This window comes from Epinephelus moara, chromosome 9 (genome assembly GCF_006386435.1).
Source record: "Epinephelus moara isolate mb chromosome 9, YSFRI_EMoa_1.0, whole genome shotgun sequence".
Taxonomy (NCBI): Eukaryota; Metazoa; Chordata; class Actinopteri; order Perciformes; family Serranidae; genus Epinephelus; species Epinephelus moara.
Genome location: NC_065514.1, coordinates 18,290,527 through 18,307,756, shown reverse-complemented (window position 1 = coordinate 18,307,756; position 17,230 = coordinate 18,290,527). Strand labels below are relative to the sequence as shown.

The 17,230-nt window shown below is 41.1% G+C and overlaps 1 long non-coding RNA gene across 1 annotated transcript; it reads right to left on the bottom strand.

Moving 5' to 3' along the window:
* Positions 1-244: 244 nt before the first annotated feature.
* Positions 245-3,765, bottom strand: LOC126395862 (uncharacterized). The gene is made up of 3 exons (XR_007570501.1): positions 3,714-3,765; positions 3,504-3,601; positions 245-364 (listed from the first exon to the last, which is right to left on the bottom strand). It is a non-coding gene; the product is annotated as an uncharacterized LOC126395862 (long non-coding RNA).
* Positions 3,766-17,230: the final 13,465 nt, after the last annotated feature.

The window sequence follows — 17,230 nt, the reverse complement described above, 5'->3', positions numbered from 1 at the left end:
ATTTGATGGTACCCACGACTACATGTCAATGTGAAGCAGATCCTGACTACACACTGAAATATATTTACTGCTGACTTTCACTTGTTAACATTGTGGTATTGACACTTTTATAGTAAAGAATTTAAATATTTGTTCCACCATTTTTTCATGTGCATACGCAGAATACAATCTGGCTTCTCTTTTTCTCACACATACACACTTACCTTCCTTTCCATTCCTTACTCACTTCTGGCAGACTGTATGTGAATATTTGGATGCTTGCAGCGGCCCTTGAAGGTGAAATCCTGAGCGCTGAATCGTGTTGGTTTCGTCGCTGTTATCTCATTTGTTCAGGAGAGGAGTGTGAACAAAGCAGAGCCTCCACCTGTTTGGAAAATATATTTTGTCTGAGTAAAATATTCACACTTCTCTGCTGTGTCCAATTACTTTGCTATCATTTCCCTCTTAATAGACAATTAAGCCTGAGGGTGTTCTCAGGGAAAAACTCGTATTATTCTCTTGATCCTTGACATCTGATTAGCATAGCTGTGGTTCTCAAGTTAGATGTGGAGTACTGAGAAGAATATCCAAAACTCCTCTCTAAAACATGTGTAGGTCTTGTTTTTTTTATTATGCTTAACCCAGAGTACTTAATTATATCTTGCTTTTTACCTTTTTTTAAAAAAAAATTATGGACAGAACACTGATATTAGCACTGATAATAGGCTATTTTGATCCACAAAATACAACATTTCTCTGTTCACATTATTCCACCTGACTGCTGCCTTGGTTTAATATCGATTTACTTCCTCTAAACTTCCTTTAAATCAGTGCTGCTGTTCTCCAGCTAACAGTGTTTACAGGTTTGAGGTCAGAAACATGTCAAAAGCAAGGATGCAGAGAGGGTGCAGTGATCTGATCCAGATGGGAGCAGACAGGTTGATAACTAAACAGAGTGCAAACAAGTGTTACAAGAAGTCAGTGCTTGTACGGTTAAAAATCAAATACCCAGACTTCAAACAGTCTGGCTCGCCTGGAAAAAGAATAATTAGTGTGGATTTGTTGTGGTAAACAGACGAAGGTCTGGATGGCCTCTTACTATGTCAAACTGTGCAGAGAGTGGAAAAACAAGACATGGTCTGCACTCATTTGAGTATACGAAATCCCTGGAGCTTCATTTATTGCAACTGGAGTTCATAAACGGTGTGTGGTGTTGTTTTGTAAACAAACAAAAGCAATGTTTACATTCAGTGTTTTTTTCCAAAACAACAAAATGGGAAACGAGCCGTAAAAACATTGCTCCACAGCACTAATAGTAGTAAAAAAATCCACGAGGTACCTTTAATTAATCATTCTAAGAGAGAACATAATATGATTAGATATGAGTGTTGTAGGTGGAGGAGTACGTGTCTCAGCCATCTAAATGTGTTTTGTGGTGTTAATCTTAAAAGGAATACTTCACCCACAAAAAGACCATTAGTGTATCAGTTGTCCTGCAGTGTTACCTTAAACTCATTAAGAAAACCTTGTTTTTCTTGCATGCTCCACAGTAAATGGCAAACATATTGATGTATTGATTTTTTGGGGGCCGCTTTTAACAATAACAGGATGTATCAAAACATCTGTTAACAAACTCTCCTGCAGTATAAACCAAGTCTCAATTATCCAGCTGTTTGGTCAGTACTTCCCAAACACATGCATATTCTCTAAACAAACCTTAGTATTGGAGGCTGGCATTGAAGAGAGCATGGATAAGTTTTACTTTCAGTTTAGTTCAAAAGAGTAAGGTGTTCTTTTTTCAGCTAAAAATGCACATTTGTAAAGTACTAATAAAACAGCCTTTTTTGTCATGAATTTGAGGTAACACTACATTACTAACTGATATACTATAACTGGTCATTTTGTGAGAGAAGAATTCCTTTAAGTCCCACTGTCTATTTTTTACACCTACTTCCCTGTGTGAAATGTTATCTGGGGTCCCCCAGGGATCCATGTTAGGTCCTCTTTTCTTTGAGCAAATACAATGGCCTTTCTCACAGCGGACATTTTCACTTGTCATAAAAAGAAAAGCAGAGGTGTTACTAATAACATTAATGATGGTCCCTCTATGTTCAAATGTCCCAATGCCAGTGTGGGAGTGAGACAGCATGCACAATACCAGGGGCCTAAACCTGAAGAAGCTAAATGGAATTTAGCCACCATTCATTTTATTATTTACACCTGTGCTTTTCCTAGAGTGACATGACAAGATATTTTTTTGTGGGGGAAAAAATACCTCCCTCAATAAAATCTGACAAATAGCCATTTCTGTAACAAACCTCTAGAATACCCTAACAAAAAACAATGAACTGTGCTGTATGCAACAGGTTTGAAATCCAAATTATATGATTTACAGGTTATAAACCCCTAGTCTGAGTGGGCGGAAGTTCGCTGCATAGATCAGCCTCTCATTGGGCGGAACGAGCCACCCGCTTTAGTCCCGCCCTACCACCTCCGGTTGCAGTTTTCAACACGTCCTTTACTAACTTTTGTAGTGTTTGATCTTGCGGGGATGTAGCCATTTTTCTGCCATGGTTCGCGTCCTGTAGGTGATATTTTTGTGGGCGTGTTACACCAAAACCTGTTTCCCCCTGGCAATATTTTTGCAAGCGCACCGTTGCTGTGGCACCGCCCAGAACGATTGTGATTGGTTGAAAGAAATACAAGCAGCCGGGGTGTTTTTTTCTCCAATCTTAAAGTGAGAGTCGGCCCAGCCAGACCTTTCTTTTCTTGAGAAAGGTCTGGTGAGCGAGACTAATAAACCCCCAGTGCAATTTTGTGATTTAGGGTGAACATGAATAGAAATAAAAAGAATGGTTAAAATCTTTGTACAACAGATCCCCTACAGTCTAGAATGGTGATTTTTTTTTCTGTGCACATTTGATATTATCTCATGCAATTTATCTTGTGTATACAAGTTATTATCTTGTATATATCTTGTAACAATGCAGGATTCAAGCAAATAAAATTAGGCATTTTTTTTTTAAATACAAACAAAACTAAAACTACAATAATGATAAATACCATCACTGAAGCAGATAGGCAAAGTTGTTAACTAATTTCCCAACAGACTGCACTGCACATAAACATGTAGAATAATACAAAAATAGAAAACAATATCATACAATAACCAATAAAAATACAATATAATACCAATAAAAAATAATCAAAAAAGACTATATAAATCTAACAATATGCTAAAATTAGTAAAAAGCTTTTGCGTACAGATAAGTTTGCACACGTTATTTTCTTGAGGGAACAACTGTTGTGCACACGTCACTACTCTATCCGGGACTCGGCTCTGTAGTATTCTTCAAGTTTTCGATAGATTTGCACACGTTCCTTTCATTACACGCTAACTTCACTGTAACTGTTTTTACTTTTATTTATTTATTATTATTATTGTGGTTGCACTATAGTCTTGTCATACACAAGTTAAACGAGTGCCCCACCGAAAACCTATGTTTTAAATATCAAATACTCACCTCATTTGGCCTTGACACGTTAGTTAGCAGTAGCTTCCTCCGCAGTGGATCCACAGCAGCTAACGGCGTCGCAGTATCACGTCGGACAAACTACCAAACTGTCACACAATTACAACTTTAGCGTGATATACTCCTCTGCTGTCCGTCCGTATGATATGTGTGCTCCAAACACGCACATATTCGCCAAAACACGCTTACAGTATCACTCACCTTTCGTTCGCCGGTTGAGAAGTAAGCGAGCTAAGCTAACCTTGCTAATTACAGTATGGCTCGCAGGTGCTTACGTAGGTTACGTTAGTCGCGTGTGACGCTACTATGAAAGCACGTGTGCTCCAGCAGCTGTAGATCTCTTCTGATATTGGTTTACTTTGTTTATAGGCCAGCAATGTTGTTAAATATAAACAGGCACTAATGTCGTGTGTCAGGAGAAGAGGAATGACTCCTGTCAAATCAATCTGATTTGTGAGCAGCTTCCTGTTACCAGCTGAAATACAACACGGGTCATCCTGAGGAGTTGTCAGCAGTCCAAGGTCATTTATTGCCCTACAGCTTATGAATCTGGACCCTGCATACAGATGCCTCTGTATACTATGTCTCAGTGGTTTCCCAGATTAGTGTGTACATAACTCTGAGATCAGTGGATGTGATGTGACAGCGAGCAGAGGCACACGGCCAAGTTTTATCATCAAACTGTGATCTGACATTTATGTTTAACAGTTTCTCATCATATGCAAAACACTGGAAGCTCTTTATTCTTATTAAAAAAGCGTTTTATTGTGGATGGTTGTTTTGTTGTATCTAGGTTTTGTCATGTTGCTATGAGTTGGCATGCAAACATAGCATTACATTCAGATTTTGACAGTTGTATCCACATTGACCTCATTTTTGTTACTTTCAAGGGAAAAAATACACTATAAAAAGCAAGCTTAATTGATGTATTTAAAAAAAAAAAAGTGAACTGCCACATTTGACACAATCCACTGATATCTGCTGAGCAGGGCTTAATTTGTCAGGATAACTGTCACCGGCAGAAGAGTTTAATCCTTATCCTCTCTGTCTCGTTTGCTTTCTCTTCCACAAAAGCACTTTTTTTTTGCAGTTTTTTTTTTTTTTATGAAAACACACACATAGCCTACACAAACACACTCTCATTGCTTCGCAGGATGATTGGCAGCCGTGGCTGTGTGCTGGTGGTGTCGACTGCTGGAGATGTCACTGGATACCCGGGCACAGCCGTCAGCAGTGCTGCTCTAACTATGATTGACAGCTCATATGTGCTGAAACTCTTCTCGGCTAAACTTGCCAATTATCGCTCATAACCTTGACTCTGTGATTATAGTTTGACATAACGACCTGTATTATCACTATTAGGTGTCAGAATGTAGCCCTAACAATGAGGGCAATTTAAGGTGGAATTGTTATAGAACTCACTCATGTGTCGTACAAATCCAAATCAAAATATTGTGTGGAGACTTTATGTGTTGTACAAAATTAGCCTAATCATTTGTTGTGAGCCCAAATCTGCAGTCAGTTTTTACTTTACAAAGTGTCATATTACCCATTGGTTCTGATTCATTTCTTTCTTTTTAATATACTGTCCAGCCCAGCAGCCTAAATAAAATGTTGGCTTTATATATTTCTGCAAACCAAGGATATGTCACGTGTGTACTGTATGCTTCATATCAACATTTCTAAAGTGGCGTAGTTCAGATTACATATGAGCTGAGTATCTCATCAGGAGGAGGAGGTGAAAGTGGATGGCATGAAACCTAGACGAGACAGCTGCCAAGCAGCAGACAGCAATTAATCACCATTCAAAACCAACGAAAAACAAAAGTGGCTGTGTTTGTGGCAACAAAACTGGGTATTTTTTACTGAGACAGGGACATTTCCAGCTCTTTTTGAAGAAACAAAAGCAGATAATTTTATTGACGTCAGGATATTTCCAGCCATTTCTGTGGAGACAGAAGTGTGTATTTCTTAGAGGTTGGCACATTTCTAGCCGTGTTTGTGGTGGCAAAAGCAGGGTTTTTTTTCATGAGAGGTTGGGACATTCCAGCTCTGAGTGTGGTGGCTAAAGTGGGTATTTTTTAACAACACTTGTGTACGTATCCAGCTGCTTTTGTAATGACAAAAGTGGGTATTTTTTACCATATGTTGGCACTTTTCTATCTATGTTTGTGGCGATAAAAGTTGCTATCTTTTAACAAGAGGTCAAGACATTTTTAGCCGTGTTTGCAGCGATAAAAGCAGGCATTTTTTACAAGAGGTTGGGGCATGGTCAGACGTGTTTGTGGTGGCAAAAGCCGATATTTTTTATAAATACCATCTGTACAATTCCAGCCATTCTTGTAGCGACAGAGGCAGGTATTTTTTAAGATAAGCTGGCACATTTCTAGCCATGTTTGTGGTGACCAAAGCAGGTATTTTTTTTTACAAGAGGTTGGGACATTTTTAGCTGCGTTTGCAGCGACAAAAGTAGGTATTTTTTTGAGAGGTTGTGACATTTCCAGCCATGTTTGTGATAGCAAAAGTGGGTATGTGGTAGATATCGAGACTTTCCCAGTCATGTCTGTAGCAACAAAGGCAGATATTTAGAGGTTGAGACTTTCCTTGCCATGTTCATAACGTCAGGTATTTTTTAACAACACCTCTGTATATTTTTGGTCGTGCTTGTAGCAACAAAAGCAGCTATTTTTTACGATAAACTGGCACATTTCTTGCCGTGTTTGTGGCAGCAAAGGTGGGTATTTTTTACAAGAAATGAGAACATTTTTAGCCTTGTTTGCAGCGAGAAAACCAGGTACTTTTTTTCAGAGTTTGGGACATTTGTAGCTGTGTTTGTGGTGGTAAAAATGGGTATTTTTTTACTAAGAGGACAGGACATTTCAATCCGTGTTACTGGGAGTAAAACTGGGTATTTTTAACAAGGTGTTGGGACTTTCCCAGCAACAAACAACAAAAACAGGTATGTAGAGGTTAAGACTTTTCCAGCCATGTTCGTAGTGACAAAAGCAAGTATTTTTTAATTAAAGTTTGGGACAGTTCCAGATGTTTGTTGTAACAAAACCAAGTATTTTAACAAGACACTGGGACATTTCCAGCGGTGTATGAAGCAACAAATGCAGACATTTTTTAACGAGAGGTTGGGACATTTCCAGCTGTGTTTGTGGTCGACCAAACAGGGTTTTCTTAACCTTTAACCAAGTTTTTTTTATTTTTTTTTGCATAATCCTAACCACACATCAACTGTAGCATAGCCACAATTGAAATAGCCACAATTGAAATAGAAACCTAACTCCCCCCCCAGCCCTCCCCCCACAAAGTTTCATCATATTTCCCTTAAATAAAAATGTAGAAATTGAACACATCAGAAACATACAATGCCAACATTTATTTTAGTGATTAGGTTGTTTTGTGGGGCGGCAGTGGCTCAGTCCATAGGGACTTGGGTTGGGAACTGGAGGGTCGCCTGTTCAAGTCCCCGTCCGGACCAAAATATGGAGTGTGGACTGGTGGCTGGAGAGGTGCCAGTTCACCTCCTGGGCACTGCCGAGGTGCCCTTGAGCAAGGCACCAAACCCCCCAACTGCTCGGGGCACCTGACCAAGGGCAGCCCCCTCACTCTGACATCTCTCCACTTTGTGCATGTATAGGCTCACTCTGACATCTCTCCACTTTGTGCATGTATAGGTCCTGTGTGTGCATGTGTGTGTCTTTCGGACCTGTGTGTAATTGACAGCAAGAGTGAAAACATTGAATTTCCCCTCAGGGAGATTAATAAAGTAAACTAAACTAAACTAAATACATAAAATATCCCTGTGTCTTAAATGCATGAAATGAACAATATTATATTATATATATATTATTAATTGTTTTTTTTTGTTTTGTATTCAGAGACAACCAATAAAGATACTGACATATAGAGATTCAGCACTTTCTCAGATTTATTTTCAGTCCGTCAAGCATAGATTATGTCAAAAACAGTGACAACCACAGATCATCACTGCTGTGAATTTTGCTACTAATCAAAACGATCAATACAGTGAGTTCAAATGACCCCCCTCATTCATTTTCATTGGCCTCTGTTGAGCATAACCTGTGAAACTCTCACCCTGTTATTGTCACATTTCACAAAAATTTCACTTTGATAATTTCATGAATCAAAACAAATTCTGTGGACAGATATCACTTCATAGTTTCGTAGGCAGCATCGTAAAACAGTTTCTTTTAATCCCCTTTTTGTCAAAAATAAAATAAAAAAAATCATATTTACAGGAAAAAGTAAACACTCATCACTCTTAAGACGCTACTTTTGTCAAAACATATAAATTAAATTTCAAAAGGGGGGGAAAAAATATGAATCCTAAGGGTGGATGCGCCCAAAACAACTCTCACACACAAGTAGTTCAAAAGATATATAGATGTATATATATGTATGTATCCATATATATTCTGTATATATGCTTCTCTACAAAAAAGCAAGTTTACTCTTTCTATGAGTAAATACATTCTACTCTACAATCACTATAACAACAGTGTACATTCCCAACCAAAATGCTTCGATCGTTTATCAGGAGGATATTGGACTTAAACAATCAGTGGATCATGACCAGTGACAACATGCTCAATGTGGCTGCAATGTTGAGTGTGTGTTTATGTGTGCGTGCACATGGGTGTGAAATAGCTTCCCATTACCCTCCTGTTTATGTGCTTGCCAGACGAACACACAAACACACACATTCCCCCTCCATACACACGACACATGCGCACACACACAAACACACACATACGCAGACAGAAAATGATGTGTTCAGCAGTTAGTCTGGTTCGCTTTGCCTCGGCAGTCGAAACGTGATCTCGGATCTATTTCTGCCGCTCTGCAGAGTTCAGAGCAGCTCGCGGATGGTCTTTCCGGGCTCTTTCTGCAGCTCCTCTCCCTCTGCTTCCAGACAAATTTAGCCCGATTCCCAGACTTAAAACCCAACTCTCTGCAAGAATGAGCAAGACACACTTTTCCTTCACTTACACACAAGAGATCAGATTCGTCTTTTTCACCTGATATTTCATAACTGTCTAGACGGTGAATATCAGATCACATACCACATGATTTCTCACTTCTGAGACTGCAAGGATGATCAGATTTGTGCAACAAAGGCTTCAGAGTCTTTGGTGTCTGGATAAATCCCATTCAGCGGAACAAACCAGAACCCATTTCCCAGCAGCATCTCTGCATCATTCGCTTTCCCTCTCTAGCCTTTGACCTGGCAGAGGGATGAAGAGGTGCCTTAGGGAAACTGGGTTTGACAGTCTCCAAATAGAAAGTCCAAAAAGCTTTCGTTCCCTGGCAACGAAAGCACTCAGAACCCTTTAACCACTGAACATATTGCAGCATCTGAACGCGCAAAGCTCCTGCATTTGGTGCCAAAAAACTTTTCCTTCCTAGCTCTTTTCTCCTGTCAGCAAAGCTTGGGTTGTTCATAGATAACTGCTATTTCTCCAAGAAGCAAAAGTAAAATCCATTATATACAGTGCTACAGACAGCCCGTTACAAAGCACCAAGATAACAAATGGGGGAGATGTGTTTTTTCAGCTATGCATGGCTCAAATCCTAAAAGTACAAACAAGGCCTATAACCACTTGTGTGACTCTCACTACACACGGTACAATCTTATGTGTAATATACAAACCACGGAGCAAAGAATGTCACGCTGTCTCAATGTGCTTGGCTGTTATTGTTGGTGAATGCTAAAATATTTACATATACGATTACATGTGTGAGTCTATTTGCATACACGTGTGTGTGTGTCAGGTGGCCCTGAGAACGATGTGTGGGTGTATTGCTCGTGTGTGCTTTGTGCTTCTTAGATTTACAGGTGTTGTTGTGGAGCGCCCACAGAGAGGCGGTGATTGTGAAAGTGTAGATGCAGGGAGGCGGTGTGTGTGTGTGTGTGTGTGTGTGTGTGTTTACAATGGCTGCCACGTTTTCCCTCTTTCATAGTGAGACATTTCTGGGGAACACTGGAGCAGGAAGAGCATCCATCAGAAAACTCAGCGGGACCGAAGTCCAGGACAAACAACCATTACTCTCTAGAAAAGTTATCCACTTGGACATAACTGTCTAGGCCTTCAATCAGAGCTACCTAGAGCGTGTTTCTTCAGGGAAAAATGCCTGACAGTAATGTTTTCTATTCTGAGATATGTCATAGTGGAGTACTGCTGGAATCGTCATCTTCCTGACGCTGCAGTAGGAAACACAGCTGGAAACTATCTGACTATTTCTGCATGTTCTTAATAAAGCTTTTTTTTATGTGGGTGTGAAAGGAGCAGCACTAGTTTCATTTTCCTCCTTGTTTTTCACGCTAACTTCTCCCATGTGCCAAGCATGTGCTGTTAGGATTCCTTTAGTGTTCATTGTTCAGGAGGTTTTTATCGGGAGCCGAATTATCCGCAGAGGTCTATTCCTCTCCAAAACAAACAAACAAACCAGGTGATTAAAACAATGATCAAAGCAGTTTCACGTTCAAATCAGTGTTTCTCCAATCCTGTTAGGCTTGTCCCAGGAGAGCCGCTAGCCTAGCACCTGCTAACGTGTGCTCACCGTTTTTCTCTGATAACTTAAAAACCAGATGTTCGAGAGATCTTTACCAGGAGCCGAATTATCCACAGAGGTCTTTTCTTTTTGATTTAGAACAGTAAAAACACTGAGAAAACAGTTTCACATTAAAAATCCGTGTTTTTCCAATGCTGTTTGGCTTGCCGTGGCAGGACAGCAAAGTACAGTGGTTGATATGAAAACATGAATGGCCCTGTTTGGAGCAAGTGTTTGGTTTGTCCATTCTGGGCTACTGTAGAAACATGACATGACATGTGCAATATGGCCAACTCCATAAACAAGGACCTGCTCCCAGCGGTAACAAAAGGTAACACAAATATTATTATTCTTATGTTAAGGTGATTATATACTTAAGAAAACAACAATAATCCATTTCTGCCAATATATCTTCCTAAATCCTACACACTTGATCTTCAAACAACAAGAATATAAGATATATTTTTCTTTTTTTCCCTGCATTAATCCCTATGAGACAACAAACAACATGGATACTTTGAATATTCTTTTTTAATCAAACCAGGAGGGGCTTTCAGATAGCAGTAAACTGTTATTTCCCCTCACATCTCACTGTAAAGCCTAACAAGATACACACACGAGAGACCTCATCCTAACTAGAAGTCAACAACTCCCCAACCTCTACGGTCCCACCGGACTGCCTGTGCCAGACCGAGCGCGTATCCCTGAGCTCTCACTCCACCACCCTTCCTCTGAACGCTGTCGTCCAGCCAGCAGACCAAGAGGACAGGGTCAGTAGTCAGGGTGACTCCTCCTGTGTGTCTGTTCAGTCTGAGGGGAAATGAAAAGGTTGCTCACTGAGGTATGACTGTCTGCCTTATTAATGTGGGCCATCTGGACGGAGAGGACGGGGGCAGAGAGAGAAAGACAGAGGGAGAGAGGGCAGAGGGGAAATTTCCACACAGCAAAGCTCCAAGTTTTTCACCTCCATGTGAATTCCACACGAGAATGAAAAGTCATGGCAAAGCAGTCCCTCTCTGCAGTGAGATGAGACGACCAAAGGTGGTCTTTGATTTGATGGGAAATGCTTGGAATAGCAAAGGAAATTTGTTGTGAGGAGTTCAGTGGCTACCACAGTGGACTCGCATACAGCACCCTGTGTGGATGAGTCCAGTTGTTTTGAGGAACCAACTGTTCAAACATAAATCACAGAGAGCTTGTGTGCTTGACCCCATTGCTCCAACACACAAAGCACAAGAGGAGGAAGCGCAGGATATCCTCCAGTTAACCTCCAATCTGCCAATCACAGCTTGATGGCACATTTTATCCCATCTTCAGTAACCTTGTCAAATTATCTTCGCTGTCAGCACAGCGGTGTCACAAAATCTAACGCAAACCTGACTTATTGTCTTAAAAAATAGACCTTAGCGAGTCTATTTTCTCATTCTCAGACGTGCTTTTTGTTGAATCAAAGCAGACACAAACACGCAAGATCAAACTGGCGCCCAGATCAAGGCTAGCGTGAGGAGAATCAAAGCCTTTTGATGCACATTCTGTTCAATTTTTGCCTCTGCTGACTGACACCTCATCTCTATTAAGGGCTTAAAATAAAAAATAAAAACTGATGAAGAGCTTTCAGCGGCATGTAAGCACCACAGAAATTTGCAAAAATCCCACACAGCGCTGAGTGAGTACTGTGTGTATGCTTTGACTTCTATCTCAGTGTGTTGTGACACCTGTTTGGCTCCAACAATACCCCAAAATTAGACCCAACACATTGTTATGCACAAAGCACTTTCCAGTTTAATGGGATATCTCATCTCTCAGTCTAATTACTACCTGCATTAATTCAATGAGGGCTATAGCAGCATTAAACCCACAACACTAGTACTATACAGTCAACTACTACGAAGCAATATACATCTATTTTGAGTCTAAAAATGATGACGAGACTCCAGTTTCCTCACTGGCTGACAGCTGAGGCCAGTGCAGAAGTGCCTTCACATGCAAACTGCATAAGGAGGCTTAAAATCTTTAAAAAGATCTGATCTTCATCTCAAAATACAAAGTAAATATACTTTTCAATCTCCAAAGATAATTTTGCTTCCTCAAATATGTGTTGCAGTGGAAATGTCCAGAATCACTGTTCTATTGACAGCATATTTAGCCTTACAGAGACGTTTTGTGTTGTATTTGCATGATAGACAGGTGGCTGAAAGGAGATGCCAAGACCAATCCAACTTTTTCTCTCCCAATGCCAAAACCTCAACTCAGGGTCTGAAAAATGAAGCTGACGCTTTACTGCCAAAAACTGCAGTTCCTTGAATGGCCACTTGAGGCTGGCTCCAGAAGCGAGTCAATCCCCATAGACTCCAATGTTAAAATGTCCAACTCCACAGCGGAAATAAACATGTTTTCAGCCTGATACAATAAATGGTTTTGGTTTCTATAGCTAATTTTCGCAAGGCTTGATGTTACACATAGTTAAGGGCATGGCCACTTAAGTGACAGGTGTCACCAAGGTCTATGAGTCAGATCCCCCCCATGCTGCTCTTAAGCTCCACTCATCCAAGTCATGATAATCTTAAGTGCTCAGTTCTGGAGTTTTGAAGAACTCCAGAACTGAAGAAGCCACTTGGATGAGAGGTGAAACATCTTCAAGAAACTCAAGCAAGTCCAGTTGCCTTCGATACAGCACTTAAGACGTTCCAATATAGTAACTTCTGGCTCCATAAAAGCAAGATGGCAACGGCCAAACTACTTCAAAGTGGCAGCCCACAATCCACTGAGTGACAAAATGGTAGCTACGTCCATTATTTAACACAATCTATTGGTATCTGCCAACACCAAGTACCAATCCGATACAAGTCTTTTTTCTAAATGTCAAATCTGTAATCCTCAATGTGTGGAACTTACTAGAATTGTTTTAAATTCAAGATTGATGCTGCCAATACTCAGGCACTCTGGATCGGTGCAACCCTAACTGAAACTTCCTCAGTCCACTTCAGCTCCAGCCAGGTTTCAGTGATCGGCAAAGGCAACCAAAGGTTAAACCCCATTCCTCAAAAAACCTTTAGGTGACATCACCAGCCACTGAAATGTGCCAAGCTTCCCAAGAAAGGGACATGACATCCAATTTAGTGTCCCAATTTTGGAGATTTTTCCTGGGCTATACCTTTCATTAGTTAGTTTGTGCTGTCTTTCCCTTTGTCTAGGAAGGCTCTTGACAATCAACTAATATCTGTCACCTGCAGCTTCACGTCTGTACAGTAGAGGATTGCCATAGGAGGGTGGAGGGAAGGGTGTGTGAATGTGTGAGTGTAAAGTAATGCGTGTGAGTGAGCTGTGCTTTTGGTCCCTAAGGCGAGCGGGACAGAGCTGAAGATTGTTCCGAGTGTTGATGGGTGAGTCCGCTAACATGAGTGAATGGTAAATGGAGCAGCACGTACATCAGAGTATACACATACTATACACATACAGTACTGTATTTGTAACAACAGTATTCCCTGCCAGCAGTGAGACTATAGAAAATGTGCTTTCTGACAGGAAAAGTGTGTGTGTTTGTGTGTGTGTGTGTGTGTGTGCAGGTGTGATTAAGTGATGAGTGTGTTCAGTAGTAGCGAGCACCTCTGGTCCGGGCCACGTAAACAAACCTCGGGCAGCAGAGAGCGTGCTCAGAAAGGCTCAGAAAGACATCAAAGATAGAGGAAAAGTTTGAAGGAAGGAAAGAAGGAAGCATTATTATTCTAACAGCACAGGTTAATAGGAATACCAAAGATAATATTGCATCTCCTAGAACTAGCTTCAATTGCTCAGTGTATATAAAATTGGAAGAAAGCTATACCGTGATATTACAGTTACATTTCACTTTATAATTCTAAAATAATTTATACCAACAATAGTTATATTTTATAGAATATTTACATAAATACATCATCATATAGTAATATTATTGTCAACACATTGTTATAGAAACATACACCATACATATATGTGTATATAGTCATGTTATAGCCACACGTACACACACATACAATGAATATACAATCAGAATGAGCTATTGCAATGCTGTGTTGGGTAAAACTCCGTCGGACATTCACATCTTCTCAAGTAAGTAAGCTCGCAGAGAGGAGTTCTGGTGTATTGCTATAAGAAAGAAGTTCAGCCCAGCCTCGCACAGTCGCAGCTGAACGTATCTCGTAAAATTCGAGTATTGCTTCGTGTAAAGTTACTCTCCTCTGAAGTGATAATCTGGGGGGAGAGAGAGGAGGATACACAGAGAGGAGCTCTGAGCCTCTCTGTCAGTATGTCAGATAGTTGCTGCCGCTGCTGTCGGGCAGAAAGTTTTTTCCCCCCCGGCGGACTGATCAAACGAAAACAGTTTTGGATCTGTGAGTCCATCACCTGGATAGAAAGGCAGTCCGCTTTGACGGACAGAAAAACAGGCGTCCTGCGTATACAGACAGGTAAGTGTGAGGAGAGTATCCGATAACCTGCTGCCTCTAGAAGTCAGAGAAGAGATCCTGGGGACCCAGATGAATGATAAAAGGAGCGATGGTCCTCGGCTGGTAGAAGGGATTGTCAATGAAAAGACCACCTGCAGTTAGATGAAGAACAGAGACAAACAGAGCAGGGGTGATATTGCTATGCATATACAAAGACAGATCTATTAAACACAATGTGAGGCTACTATATATCAAACTTTCTTCACTTCTTTGACAACAATATGGGCTGAAAGAGGAGCTATACCTGGAGATGTTCCAGTAAAAAAGATTACTCCCTGGGTGGCATTAATAACATTACATAAACTTGTCTGTACTGTATGTCGAGTACTAAATTAAAGGAATAGTTCAGCATTTTGGGAAATACACTTATTTGCTTTCTTTATCATTATCATTATCATCCTGATTTTTGCTTTTTGGGTCTATTCTGTATTTGTGACATTGACCGTATGTCCTGGAGCAGGATCCACTTCACTGTTGCTCTTTCTTTGTGCCATTTTATTCCCTGTTTGATGCTTGATTTATAGGCTACTTGATGCATCTGGGAGGGTCACGCATAGATGCACGGCCAAAGTGACGTCAAAGCATCGAACACATCCCTTTGTGGCGGGTTTTTAGCCTGTCTGTGCACGTCCCACATTTTTTAACAATGCGGATGTGAATAGCAATTGTAAAAACTTGTCAGTAGTAATTCTTAGCTCCACTTCATTCATTTTGTGTGCAATGGATCTGACGTTGGCTAGAAAGAGGCACGGGAGGGGGGTTCATGTGGCTGCTTCTTTAGCCTAGTTAGCACACCAGCTTGGCATCAACGCTTTTGTTTCCTCTTCCTACGCCGTCTTTGCCGCTTGTTGGAGTTGACAACAATCCACGGAGACCCCAGTGATCAGGAGATATCTGCTGGTATGTTGTGCATCTGTTAAAAGTAGCTCATAACAGAGGAGCTACTTTGTAGGTTGATGTTAATTAAATCCCGTCGACTATTCATAAGCTTAGCCTGGCAGAGCTCACCAGGATGAAACAACAAACACAACAAGATACATAACAAAAAGCACCAAACAGGAGAGCTAAGAGCCGCTACACATGCGCGTGCCACCATCTTCGCCATCTCCCAAACCACTGGGACAGAGAACCATGCTGTAGATGCGAGTTTTCAATGCACTGCCCCCTAAATTTGGGAGAATATCGGTTTGCCTGGGGAAGAAACTGCACCAAGTATAAAAGATCCAAGTGTGTCAGCTTGTGTCTGTGCAGAAAAGCATAACTGAAACTGTGTATATCCTTATCTGAATTGAGGGTCAAAGGACAGAGGGTGTCCTGTGTTGAACAGACTGTAAAGCCCTTTGATGCTAATTTGTGATTTGTGGCATTGAGTCATGTAAATAAACTACCTGATCTTCTACACTTGCGGCAGCAACTCAGTCCCAACCCAGTGGGCGCAATCCACCTGGGTCTTGTTCAGGAGTGAGGGTAAAATGGAGACTGAGATCTACAGGAGGATTGGTGCAGCGTCAGCAGAACTAATGGGTGTGGTAGCTGACAGTTGTTAGAAGGCAGGGAACTGAGCCAAAAAGCTTTAGAAGGCCAAAATGAGTTTCCTCCATAGGGTGGCTGGGCTCACCCTTAGCAATATGGCAGGGAGAGGTACTCAGGCATCTTCTCAGGATGCCTCGTAGACACCTTCCTTAGGAGGTTTTCTGGGCACGTCCAACTAAAATGAGACCCTGCAGGTAGGCTCAGAACACACTGGAGAGATTATATATCTCATCTGGCTTGAGAACACGTCCAGATTACCCTGGAGGATTTTAAAAACGTTGCTGCTGAGAGCCTGCTGTCACCGTGACCTGCTCCCAGGTAAGCAGACGGAAATGGACGAATAAATTAAAACTGGCTTGACAAAACTGATACCAGCCTCATATCTGTCATTAAATTTGGAGCTGGAGCCATGATATGGTGAGTTTCTTAAAACAAAGACCAAAGGCAGGAGAAAAACATCCACCTATCAGCAACACTCTGCTCTGTCCATGAGATATAATGTGGTCAGAGTCAGGCTAGCTGTTTCCCTCCGTTTCCGGTCTTTATGCTAAGCTATGCTAGCTGGCTGCAGCTTCATAAGTAGCATACAGACATGTGGGTGGTATCAATCTTCTCATCTAACTCTTGACAAGAAAGCAACAAACTGAATTTCCCAAAACTATTCCTTTATCCTACAACTATTCCAGTCATGAATATCCAGAAGGAGCTGAGTGAAAAGCCTCATCACAAATATTAAATGAAACATGTAAAGACTTAAAATGAGATCAGACACAGGTGAAGCCATTTTGAAAGTACACTTATATACATGCTCGCTCTTGGGCTTCAGCTCTCACTTGAAACGAATTCAACCTTGAACAGAAGAACATCAGTAAATACACACAGAATGCAAACAGCTGGAAATTCATCTTCAATAATGTGAGATTGAAGTAAAGCTTCGGTGATGTCAGACAAATATCATTTGAAAGGTTTTTACAACAACTCAGTGGAGCTCAACCAACCATTGGACAAGATACTGGGTCCTCTCATCCAATGGCTGCGCCTCATAGCTGTAACCATGGAGACGTCGTCAGGGGAGGGGTTATCTCTCGCTGTGGCTGGATGACCGAGACGTGGTGAAGG